The 13,085-nt window shown below is 41.8% G+C and overlaps 1 protein-coding gene across 1 annotated transcript in view; it reads left to right on the forward strand.

The window, feature by feature from the left end:
• The first annotated feature begins 8,240 nt into the window (after positions 1-8,240).
• TNS3 (tensin 3) overlaps positions 8,241-13,085 on the forward strand; it is a 198,760-nt gene continuing 193,915 nt past the window's right edge. The window contains exon 1 of the mRNA XM_085051666.1: positions 8,241-8,282. The gene's annotated coding sequence lies outside the window, so the exon portion shown is untranslated. The remainder of the gene's footprint in view (positions 8,283-13,085) is intronic.

Consider the following 13,085-nt stretch of genomic DNA (forward strand, 5'->3'; position numbering starts at 1 on the left):
TAAAGCAAGCATTATATACACATAGCAGGCACGATTTGGTAAAGGTGAAGGTGAAGGACATGCCAAATCTCCCAGGCTTTCCCATTGCTATGAACTTTCCTGGCTCCTTCACCAGAGCAGTTCTTCCAGGAAGTGCTGCAGGCTATAGCTGCTTGTCTCATGCACGTGCCTGCACATCATGGGAAGGGAAATGCAACAGGTCTGTTCTGTTCTCTGGTTTGTTTGCAAAGGGTGGGAATATCCAGTGGAGGTTTGCCTGTTCAGTTCCTGCTGTCACCATCCAGAACCACAGTGCTCATGTCTACATGAAGAAAATTGTGGGCTTTGGAGAAACATTTATCAAGGGGTGTTTCTTCACTTCTGATTCATACTGCTTACCTGATCTCACTAGGGAGCAAAGGTGCCTTGAAACTTTTTGAAACTTTTTTTTTTAAAGCTTGCTCTGTCTTGCTGTTCAGTTTTGCTTTATTAAATTTTGACCTGTGCTTTTCTCTTCCTTTCCTTTTTTTTTAGCTTCTTAAAAAAAAAAATCCTACTTTTCTCGATTTCTTGATTTGTTAGTCATAGATATGCAGAAGAACAGACTGATGAGACACTTTCTTGACAAAACCTGTGAGCTGATGCCTGATTTGAAGCACTTGACATGAATATTTTTCAAACTTTTTTTTGGATTTCCATTTCTCCAGAAGGGAGTTGGTGTGGGCGTCTTTGTAATGCATTTCTGTGGGGTTTGTTTTTAGGTTTTAGATTTCAAGTGCTTCCTAGAGTAAGGCCATGGACCCCAGAGACAGGCAGAGTTGAGGTTCCAAAATGCTGTTTTTAGTGCTATCAGTGCCATTCATGAATGTCTCTGACTTAGTCATAAGAGGGCACAGAGAATAAAACTGCATGAATTAGCCACCCCACACCCCCAAATTAATGAAATGTAGTGATTCTGAATTGAGCTGTGCAATGCATACTATATTCAAAAGCTAGTTGTGCTTCCTAGGAGAGAGGGTTCATGTTGTTTCTAGGAATATTAGAGAATTACAAGATTTTATTGGAATTTAAATACGAAGTTTTGTTATAATACAGTACATCCAGTTCCAGGCATTCATCCAAAATGAAATGAAAAGCAGGCTTTTGTTGAACAAGAACAATCTGCAGAAATAGGGAATCAGCAAGAGGGAAAGGTTTGGTAGTTTCCAGAGCCAGGTTTGCCTGCTTGTTTATTTTCTCCAAATTGACTTCAAACCTTTCTACTGAGTGTGGTACTTTTGCAAAGCAGAAGCATCTGCTTTTCAGAAGTGTGACACTAATCACTATAACAGATAAATCCAGAAGTGTGATGTTCTTCCAAGGTATAGCAAGCTTCTTTCTGCCTTCCCAGCTTTCTTTTTCTAAAGCAAAATTATCCATGTTTCAGATTCCTCAGGTAGTTTGCAGATGGCATAGAAACTTTTCATATATGTTTGAATTCACTAAAAAACAAATGGACTTGCATAGGTTCTGCTTGACAGCTCACACTGGAAAAGGGAAATATCCACTACTGGGTGTGTTTCTTCTGCTTATCTTCGTAATTTTCTATTCTTTCATAGCTTATCCTGAGAGTGACAGATCTTATGGCCTTTTTGTTAAAATGCCTCTGGTTAATATTTGAAAATGATTTCTCAACATTGGAATGTGTAAAAGGGAAGGACAGTACTAATGCCATCAGTATAAAGTGAATGCTAGCCAAATATTGAGGTAATAAATGACTGTGGCATTAGTTATTCCAGTGTAATGGAGGACTGCCACTTGTCTTTCGAAAGGAAAAGACAAATGTTTCAGTGTTAATTTAAAAATCAGTTTTTCTTATAGCCAGAATTCATTGTAAGAAGAATGAATCATGAATCCATGTGGTCCCTTCTCTTCAGACAGAACTGTGAAGCATATGTGATACTTTTGGAAAAATTCTGATGCTTGGCCTGACTGTTATATAATGGTGGATTCTGTTTGTTTACTGTTTAACTAATATTCAGTCTCTGACATCTGATTGAATTTTAGTTCACTATTACGTCAAAAATCATACTTGTTTTATTTAATCTAGGTTTTTCACACTGTTGCAAAAATTTAGTACTTGCTCATGAGTAAAAAGGTGTGGCAGAGGTATTATGTATGAACTTGCTTTTGATTCTTCTCATTTAATGTCATTAAATGCTGGAGTCAAAGCTCAAGCCTGTTGCTCCGAGAAATGTCACAACACCGCCTGGTAGATTTCAAGGGCCAAAAGTAGAATCCAAATGAGGAGCTTTTAGGGCAAGATGGCCCTACTAATGAACAAAACAAAGTTAACAAAGATTAAGAAAATGTAAGTGGTGTCATTTTATCTTTTGCTCTAATGACTTTACTTTTCCTTCAGAGAGGCTGTTTTTAGGGAATCATTGGCAGGAATCTGTGAAGGTTATCTTGCATAGTGATAGGAGAGGGAGGTGGGATAATTTGTTTTGGAATGATTTTAGCTTTTTCCACGGACAAGTGGTTTTTATTTCTAACCATGTCAGTCTAATTTCCTTTGAACTGTGTTTATTGGGGGTGTGACAACAAGGATGTTTTGTTGTGTTTGATATTGAAATGCCGGGATTGGTGAGGTGCAGAAATAGAACCATAGAATCACATAATGGTTTGGTTGGAAGGGACCTTAAAGATCATCTAGTTCCACCTCCCTTGCCATGAACAGGGACACCTTGCACTAGACCAGGTTGCTCAGAGCCTCATCCAGCCTGGCACTGAACTCTTCCAGGGATGGGGTATCCACAGTTTCTCTATGCAACCTGTTCCAGTGCCTCACTATCCTCACAGCAAAGAATTTCTTCCTAGTATCTAATCTGAAACTTCCCTCCTTCAGTTAAAGCCATTCCCCCTTGTCCTATCACTGCATACACTTGCTAAAAGTCCCTCTGTGGTCTCCTTGTAGGCCCCCTTTAGGTACTGGAAGGCTGTTTTAAGGTCTGTCTGGAGCCTTTTCTTTTACAGGCTAAATATCCCCATCTCTCTCACCCTGTTTTCATAGGAAAGGTGATAATCTTCATAGCCCTCCTCTGGATCCTGCTCCAGCAGGTCCATATTTTTCTTGTATTGGGGCCCCCAGCGCTGGATGCGGCATTCCAGGTGGGTTCTCACAAGAGCAGGGTAGAGGGGTAATCTGCCTGGACCTGCTGGCCATGCTGCTTTTGATGCAGCCCAGGATATGGTTAGCTTTCCTGGGCACACATTGTTGAGACATGTCAAGCTTCTTGTTCACCAACACCCCCAAGTGCTTCTTCTCAGGGCTTCTCTAGATCCATTCTTGGCCCAGACTGTGCTTGTGCTTGGGATTGTCTCAGCCCAGGCACAGGACCTTGAATTTGACCTTGTTGAACTTCATGAGGTTCACACAGGCCCACCTTTCAAGCCTGTCCGGGTCCTTCTGCACGGCATCCTTTCCCTCTAGCATGTCCATCACACCACACAGCTTGGTGTCATGGACAAACTTGCTGGGGGTGCACTTGATCCCACTTTCCATGTCACTGACAAAGATGTTACAGTGCCAGTCCCAATAACCACCTAAGGAATGCCACTGGTATCCACTTGGACACTGGGCCACAGACTGGAACACTGTGACTATACTGCCAAGTCTTTATCCACCAAGTGGTCCATCTGTGAAATCCATGTTTCTCCAATTTAAAGACAAGGGTGCTGTATGGGACAATGTCAAATGCAATGCACAAGACCAGGTAGATGATGACAGTCACTCTTTCCTCACGTGCCAGTTCTGTAATCCTGTTATAGAAGGCCACCAAATTTGTCAGACAAGATTTGCCATTAGTGAATCCATGTTGGCCATCACCGATCACCTTCTTATTTTCCACAGGCCTTAACATAGTTTCCAGGAGGATCTGCTCCATGACCTTGGCAGGCACTGAGATGAGACTGACTGGCCTGTAGTTCCTTGGGTCTTCCTTATTTCCCTTTATAAAAATGGAGGTTATGTTTCGTTTTCTTCCTGTCGGTGGGAACTTCACTGGGATGCTACTTCTCAAATATGGTGGATAGTAATTTAGCCACTTCCCCAGCCAGTTCCTTCAGGACCCATGGGTGTATCTCATCAGATCCCATGGACTTGTGCTCCTTCAGGTTCCTTGAATAGCCTCAGACTTTGTGGTCTCCTGCAGGAGACAGTTCTTCATTCTCCCAATTCCTACCTTTACCTTCATTGAGTACCTCAGCCTTTTCTATGTCCTGGGTAACCTATGGGGGTAACCTCCCATATCCTTCCTGAGAAAACTCACATTTTCCCTAGTCTTTTTATCACCAATGTACCGATAGAAACTTTTTGGTTACCTTTGATGCCCTGGGCCAAATTTAATCGTGTCAGGGCTTTAGGTTTCCTAAATAGTTCCCTGGCTGCTCAAACAATCTCTCTGTTCTTCTCAGGCTATCTCTCCCTATCTCCACCCTCTAAAGGGTACCTTTTTGTGTTTGAGTTTCTCCAGGGGCAACTTGTTCAGGCCTCCTGGAATTTATGCCTGATTTCTTCTTGGTAGGGATGCATTGCTCTTGAGCCAGGAGATGATCCTTGAATTTCATCCAGTCTTCTTGAGCCCCTTTTCCCTCCATTGCTTTATCCCATGGCATTCTACCAAGGAGACCCCTAAAGAGGGCCGTCTGCTCTCCTGAATTCCAGGGTAGTGAGCTTGATGTGCATGCTTCTCACTATCCTGAGGATCTAGAACTTCACTGCTTTGTGGTCACTGCAGCCCAGTCTTCCCTTGAGCTGCATGTTCCTCACCACACCCTCCTTGTTGGTGAGGACAAGATCCAGCATAGCACTTCTCCTTGTTGGCTCATCTATCACTTGGAGAAGGAAGTGATCAATGGGTTCCAGAAGCCTGCTGGATTGCCTGTGTCCTGCTGTGTCATCCTTCCAACAGACACTGGGTTGTTTGAAGTCCCTCATGAGGACCAGGGCTTGTGACCCTGAGGCCATTCTGTTTTACTGAGAAGGGTCTCATTGGCTCGGCCTTCCTGGTCAAGTGGCCTGTAGCGGACCTGCACTATAATGTCATTGTTCCTGCCCTCCCTCCTTTTCATCCTGACCTGTAAGCTTTCAATCAGCTCCTCATCCATCTTCAGGCAGAGCTCCATGCACTCCAGCTGGTCATTCTCAGAGAGGGCAACACTGCCTCCTCATCTCCCCTGCCTGTCCTTCCTAAAGAGCCTGTACCCTTCCATTCCAAAACTTCAGTCACAGAAGTAATCCCAGTACATTTCCATGATGTCAGTAAGATCATAAGCATGCACGTGTGCTATGCATGTTAGCCATAATGTACTGAATATACTGTTATCATGGTGTTCAGTATCTTATATTGGGTCAAAGTATAGTGACTGCACATGGGGCTAATGAAATGTGATAGGCATCAAATCTCCTGTTGTCTCTGATTTCTAGTTTTACTTCATAAAATAGTTCTCTTAATACAGATCAAAGTTTCCCCGTAGAAACCTCCTTTTACATGTAGTATTAGAAAAAAACCCACCCCAAAATGATGTGATATTTTAATATTTAATGATGTTTTCCATGGGAGGTATCAGATTTTTTGCCTATGGCAATATGCCTTCCAAGTGGAAGAGAACTCAGAAACTGGAAACAGCAGGCATGAGATGAATAGGGAAGGAGGGAAGGGAGGACATTCACAGTTTTGTTACAGAGATTATGAAATCAGTTTGGCTGTTCTGGTTAATATTTTTTTTATTTATTTGCTTTACTTTTTTCACTTGGATGTCCCATAGATTTATGTGTGATCTCTTTTCTATTTCTTCTCTTTTTTTTAGGACTTCAAATTAGAAAGATTTATAATTGGCACAGCTATCTCTCAGAGTGGTCACCCTGTGCCAGTGTAGTAAATAACGAGGAAGTTTCAAGAAGAAATGTCAAGGCTTCTCTAAAATCTTTAGAAATTAAGGTTTAAGTCTTCCATCTCAATGTAGCTGATAGTCTTGGTTAAGATCTTTAGCTTGGATATTAGAATATACTTTCAAAGCCCCTCTTCATATGTGTCCAGTCAGAGACTTGAAGCTGGATTGTCCATGTCTCAAATGTACCACAGTAGTTAGCCAGTGAAGGGGTTTATTTGTAATTTTAGTCCTAGAGCTGATGAATAGGCAGCAGGAGTAGCAGTATTTGGCTTGGGGGCAACCATTTTAAAGCTGTGGATGGAACATATGGAGACTTGAGTGTACTCCCTTATTACTTACATACGTATGTATGTATGTAATACATACAGACATACATACATACACTCTGTTGCAGTGTGCTAGTAGGATTTAGGGTATGCATATTAGTACGAGCTGTATATGGTTTATGTTCTAGAAAGTCTCTCCCTAGCCGGAGTCTGTACCCTCCCCTGCTGTAAACTTATTGGTATACCCTTTCCCCCTCCTTATCTCCTCCCCTCTGGCTTTCCCTGGTTGGCTCTTCGGAGCTAACCACTCCCCTCTTCCCTCTCCTCTTAACCCTCTGCAGAGCTTCGCGCTGGGTTCGCCTTCTCTGATTTCCAGTCCCTTCACCCTCCCTTGCTCTCCGTCCCTCTTTGCTGTCCCCGGACCCTCATCTGTGGACCTTAATAAATTCCCTGGAAATCACAGATCGTGATCCTATGCTTCTTTTACTGCCGCACCTCTACAATGACTCACGTCCCTCGCAGCTCCACTCCTTGCTGCAGCCATGTGTGCCCCTAGCGTGTTTTGGCCCCGGGTGGCTCCCCTCTGTGTGGCGTGGAGTGGTCGCCTGTGAATCTGGAAGCTGCGCTGCCGCAACACTCTTTGTGTGTATACAAACTCGTCTGTTTACCTGAGATGGTTCTTTCAGCACAACTCATTTCAGCACTCTTCCCCTTAAGTCAGGAGGAAAAGCAAATAGTGTAAACCCACTACCTGAGATAGTTATATCATACCCTGTGCTTTTGGCACTCCGTGTTTTGTCTCAGTACTGGAGAGAGCTATTACTTCTAGCAGAGTGAGACAATATGAGACATTTCACTAGAAGGCTGTCAAGCTGGAGAGCAAATTCAAAATATTAAAAAGAGAAAGAGAAGAGCTTTTTGGTTCTTGTTCCATATTCTTTCTGGTGAAGGGTGTAAGTGGGCAGTGCATTTTCCCAAGTGCTCTGCTCATGGACCTTGTGATGTCTCTTTGTACAGAGATTTCCAAGTGAATCTAAAACCTGTATTTTGTGTGTTTTGCCTTTTTCTATTTGGGTTTGTGTATTTTTGCTGATTAGCAATGAGTGTGCTAAGACTGAAATAATAGTAACTAAAGTTTGTCCTATATATCACCTTTAATCTGCTGAGAAGAACCTTGAAGTTTCAAATAATAGGGTTCACGGGTTGAATTAATAGCACTGGTCAGTCTGTACGTTAGCTCTTCTGACAGGTTTGTATTTTCCACACTGTGGAGATTTGATAGCTGACAAAATAAGTCAAGCTTTTAAGTAAAAAGAAAATCAAACAAACTCAAGTCTATTCTCATGGATTAACTGTGAGCCAATCTCACATTTTAAGCATTATGGTTGATGTAGGATGTATGCCCTGGTAAACTGTGTGTGGTTCATTTAATTAAGCAAGGTGTTGCAGGTGTTGTAATTTATACTCTGAAAACATATAGCTCTTTCCAGTTGAGATTTGTAACTAGAGTGTATCTGGACTTCAGTGACCTATCAGAAAAAGTTGACAGTTACAAAGCTGTCTCTCTAGTTCAAAACATACTTCCCACAGCAGGATTTAAAGGCCAATTTTTACTTGTACCACTGCTGATATTAGATTTTTTGTAGTAATGGATTTGCTCTTTTATTTTGAAAGGTTTGTTTTAAACCTCTATTGATACAACTTAGCATGTTTTAAAGCCTTGAGGAGACTTCTTTTTTTTGTACAGATGACAGAAAAATCTCAGCAGTTCGTTTCATTAATATCCACTCAAGTGTCTGTTTTCATGAAAAAGCATAAAATAAGAGATTGGGAAAACATGCAAAATGGTATAAGTGGTCAGCAATGTACATCTCCATGGATATTGTACCTTGAAATAAACACTTTCAGTAATTGAGTACTGTCATATAAGACCTGAATGTGCAGAACGATTCTGAATGATTTTTTTTTGTGTGTATATGCTGTTAGGTGGGAAATTCTTAGAATGTACTTAAACTCTCTGGGGAATTAAAGTTAGTTGTGTTAACTTTTCTCCTTTTGCAGGCTAATAACTCTGAGGTGGTTAAAAATAATGTAACCAGAAATGTAAGTAATTCTATTTTATTTATTCTTTTTTCTTTTACTTGGCGTGATTTATTTTCCTGGTTGTGGCTGCTTATTTGTATTAGGTCTTCACAAAGCATTTGTTGCTAGCCATTTTCAAAGCACATACTTTGGTCCCTGTACTGTGTGAAATTAGATTCTAATTAGGACAACTGGTGTTTTTTTCCACCATTGAGTTTTTCAGGAGCAGTGAAATGAACTCTGCATTCCTTATTTTTAAATCAAGCAGGGGACAAATAAAGCAAAATGTTATAATCTTCGTAGACTGTATTGTATTCAGAGTTGTTCAGACAGTCAAGAGATACTTTTTTTTCAGCAAGAAAAGTATTTGTCCTTGTATTGTATTCAATATGAAATTGATCTTTTAGCTTTTATTTGTTCCAGTTACTATGCCATGTTATTTACGAAAAAAATTAGGTGCCCCTTCCCAACCCTTTATTACTATGCCTGTAGTACTCCTGGTAAAAGTAGTATTCATGACATTTATTGAAGTGCAATGGAACTCAGTTGTCTAATTGATTTAGAAATTTCTGCAAATGGGAAGTATAGCCCCTTTCAATACTGACAGCACTTATAAGTATACTTGTAGCACAATTTCTGTAAAATAAATAAGACAAAAAAGACAACTTTTTAAACCTTTGGAGTTACTTTTTAACAGATATGTCAAATTTTTCAGATTTCTAAATAAATCATGGGAGATGCCTCTAGTTAACTATCTGCTAGTAGGCAGCTGTGATACAGGTATTTGATTCTCCACTGTAAAAATGAGGCTAAAATTTAAAAAGGGGCAGAAGAAAGGATTTGCAAGATGCACATGGTCTTCACAGATTCATTGTTCAATTTCAGACCAGCTCTCTATTGCAATAAATGAGCATCTGTTTCACATTGTGAGAGAGACCAATCTAATTTTTATTTATGCCTCAACATATGTTATACATGAGGTGAAAAAATTACTTTAGGGGCTGTTTATGTGCTGGGAGCTCTGTCTCTCGAGAGGCTTCACCTGGCAGCCAGTCAGGAGAGAGAAAGCTTCTACTGCTGGACTGCAAGCAACCTCCCCTTGCGGGTGGGTCAGGTCCCCGGATGCCCGGGAAAAAATGTGCGGGGAAGTCACGCTATAGGAGGGCCAAGCATATTACAGCAGCTAACTGAGACATAAACCTGGGGGCCCATTTTATTTGGGTTTCTTGGAGGGAGTGGGAGCTCGCCTGGAGGGTCAGCTCTGCCCCCCTCCTCCTCCTCCTCACATTTTCCTTCCTGAGGTCCTGCTCCTGCCCTGGCTGTCTGTCCTGTCTGCCCCTGTCCTGTCCTGCCCTGCTTCGCTGCTGCCCCGAGGCAGCTCCGTCACAGTGATGACCTCGTGCTCTGCTGTTTGCCCGATGCTGCTGGTGCCGCCTGCACCCTGCCTGCAGCCAGCCAGGAGCCGCCACCTGCAGTCACCATGCTCCAACCCTGACCGCCTGCAGCTGCTCCTCGAGTGTGCCCGTAGCCATGGCAACCTGTTCTTCCCCCACAGAAGGGACATGCAGCTGCTGCTGTTTGGAAATCATGCCCAGCCCGCCATGGGAGCCACACAGACTCCTCACAGCTTGCAGCGCACACACTCCATCTGCCAAACCCTCACTGATGGGGCGCCTGGGATACAATGGTAACGATCTGTCCGGTATTCTCTCTCTCTCTCTCTCCATCTCCCTTTTTCTCTCTTTGTTCCTTTTTCTGTCTGCCTTTGGTAGGAACACTTACCCTTCTTTATCAATAAACAGTTCTCAGATATAATGTTGCTGCGTTTGCGCTTTATTTTTTGTCCAAGAAATCTATTAAAAAGAATCCTTCCTGACTCCCCCTTTTTACAGAGGGACGGGACAGTTAGTCTTGTGTGTATGGCATTTATTTTGTGATGCTGTCCATGGTTCAGTGCTGCAGGCTTCTGTTGGTGCCACTCTGTGCAGGGCATGAAGAGTTCTGATCCCTGACTTCTTATGTAGACAGGAGATATTCAAAGAGGTTACATTTGTATTAGCAGTATAGTTTGTTTACTTTGGCTGACAATAAATGTTTTTCTACAACTAAGGGTATCTCTGTGTTGGATCCACTCTATTATCTACACTGTTCCAGTAAAATTAGAATTATTTCTAATTGCTAGAATATATTTGATGTTGAGACCAGATAAAATGTCTAGTGACATGGTTGTTTCACCTTTCAGTTCACTGTTCTCTTCCTTAACTAGAGAAATTAACCAAAAATAAAAAATCAGAAAAGAGCAAACTTCTTAGTTATTTGCATGTGAATAATTGGTTTTGACAGCTGCTTCTAGTGAAACAAATGTGAAGCTGAATAATGAGATCATTCTCTGATCTAATTGCTAGTTCAAAGATTTTTGCATCGTTGTATTCCATCTGAATACTTCAGAGGGTTTTCTACTGGTTGTTACACAAGCCAAGATTGTATGTTTCGTGGCTTTCTTTTCCTGTTCACGTAATACTTCGCACACAGCCATTTTGAAAGCAGCTCTAATAGCAAGCTGTGCCTTTTGTCTTACTGCATTTTGCATTGATTATTATTTGGCTTTTAGTAAGTTTCCCGAAATTGTTGGTAGTTACTTTCTATGTATCAGGAGGAAAGGTTGACATGGATTGAGGTGCAGAAGAAAGATCCAATCTGAAACAGATTTCTATTTGGAAAAGAGAGGAGGTGTAAAGCTAAAAGGCTGGGGGATTCATATAAAGCTGTCTCCAGGCAGTGGGGCTGGATGCAGCCATGAGATGAGGCTTAGATGAAGCTTTTGCAACTCTGGCTCTGTGATGTTGCAGTTTTCAGGTTTCTTTCATGCATTGGCGTGGCAATCCGCAGGCCTTACTGGAGAGCGTCTCTGCCCAGCCTGGGTCAGTGCCTCACTGCACTCATGCCAGCTGGGGAGCCAATAGCTAGCTCTGGTTTCGTCTGCTGTTCGCAGTGCGGTGGTGGTAAAGGAGGTGAGAAGGGTCTATGCATGAGGACCATAGAACATCTTTATTCACATGGTCCCAGAGGCCAAAAGACCTCCCAGAAGCAGAGATGCCTCAAGGGTGAAGACCTCATGTGCAAAGACATCATCATGGCGGAGGGTCTAGGGTTTTCTATAGAGACAGGGGGGCAGGGAAAGTACATAGCAAATGGTCTCTGGGCATAGGGGCAGTACATGGGTGGAGTTAGGGTACAGGAACCAATAGGAAAAACCTGAGGGAGTGGCCAGGACCATGTGGGAAGGGAGGACATATAAGGAGAAAAGGGGTGGGGAAATACAGAACAATATCAGGGGGCACACTGTCACACTGTGACTTCTGCACACATCCCATCTGTGTGGTGCTAATGGGAGGTGCATCCCTTGTCTTTCTGGTCTCTTCCAAGTTTGTGCCGTGCTTGTTCTCCTTTTTTATTTTACTAACTAAATTGGAAGAGACTACTTTAACTGTTTTTTGTTTCTGGGATTTCTTCTTTCTCCCTCTCCTTTGCGTATTATTTCATGGCATCTGGTTCAGGAAAGAAAAGCTCTCTTGCTTTTTCCTGGCAATGTGTCTGCTAATGGAATATTTCTAGTGTCAGCCCATACTGCTTTATAGGGAAGCTGTGTGAACATCAGCCAAGGCAATTTGACTTGGTGTGACACTATTTGAAATTTTGTTAGCTTCATTCTAGTGTTTAGGGTATCTCTGAGGCATGGATAGCACATTCTTACTTGGGAAGTGTGCATTTTCTTACATTTAGAGGGTTTCCTCATGCCCTTATGGACTGGAATGTTATTTTATCTTAATATTAACATATTTAAAACAAATAAATTGAACTTCCTGTTTCAGCTAAAGGCTAGCAGAAGTGATTCTGTCGCTTTCTATCCAATAATTGTGTACACATAATTTTCTGTTAGCTAACAGGGTGCTAAATCTGTGGTGAAAGTTTAATTCAGTTTTGATCTCTTGCATCTTAACTAGGTCTGAGAGAAACTCAGGAGATCCACTCTGAAGGCTTTCCCTCAGCTGCCACCTTTTTTTCTTTCTACTCTGCACATAACTATCTCATTACAGGAAATAGAGCACATACATACAAGAACTTTGTGTTAGGTGCTACTGGGTCATGCCATACAGTACTTCTACAGAGCATCAGAATGTGGTAGGTGTGAATTAATGGAGAAACCTTTATACTCTGCTGTGTCTGTTGTGCTTAACAACATTGTCTTTGGATAGTATTCATTCAGGAAGCTGTTTCAAAGCTCTAGCATAATTATGCAACTATGCTACAACTGGAGCTGGAGCATGTATATTACTTTGGTCAGTTGAGGCAAGCTCCTTACCTAACACTTAATGTATTAATACTTAAATATGGATATATTAATTTTCTCCATAGATTTGCAGTGGACAACAGTCATGAGTGTTGCCACAACTGATTCACCAGGCAGGTGTGCAAAAGACGATAGTACTGATTAGGGTTAGGTGCTAACTTCACAAAACTTTGTGTGAACTGCTTGTCTTGAGATATTGTAGAACTAAGGCTTCAGAAATACAGTTTTCTAAATGTGAGCATGTATACCTGTAAAATTTTACACTGAGACACAATTATACCTCATGCCCATGTGAATAATGACTTTACATGCATTCAGTTTTTTCTTCTAGAGAGTCCTTAGTAGGAAAAAAGTGCTATGTACCTTCTCTCTGTTATGAATTCCAATTTTTAAAGAAAAGACCAAATAACAGATAGACAACCCAACTGTACAAGGAACTTTCAGGCCATGAGCAGGGCTGTTTTCTTGAATCT

Source organism: Lichenostomus cassidix, chromosome 2, assembly GCF_008360975.1.
Source record: "Lichenostomus cassidix isolate B80296 chromosome 2, HeHo_3.0, whole genome shotgun sequence".
Lineage (NCBI taxonomy): Eukaryota > Metazoa > Chordata > Aves > Passeriformes > Meliphagidae > Lichenostomus > Lichenostomus cassidix.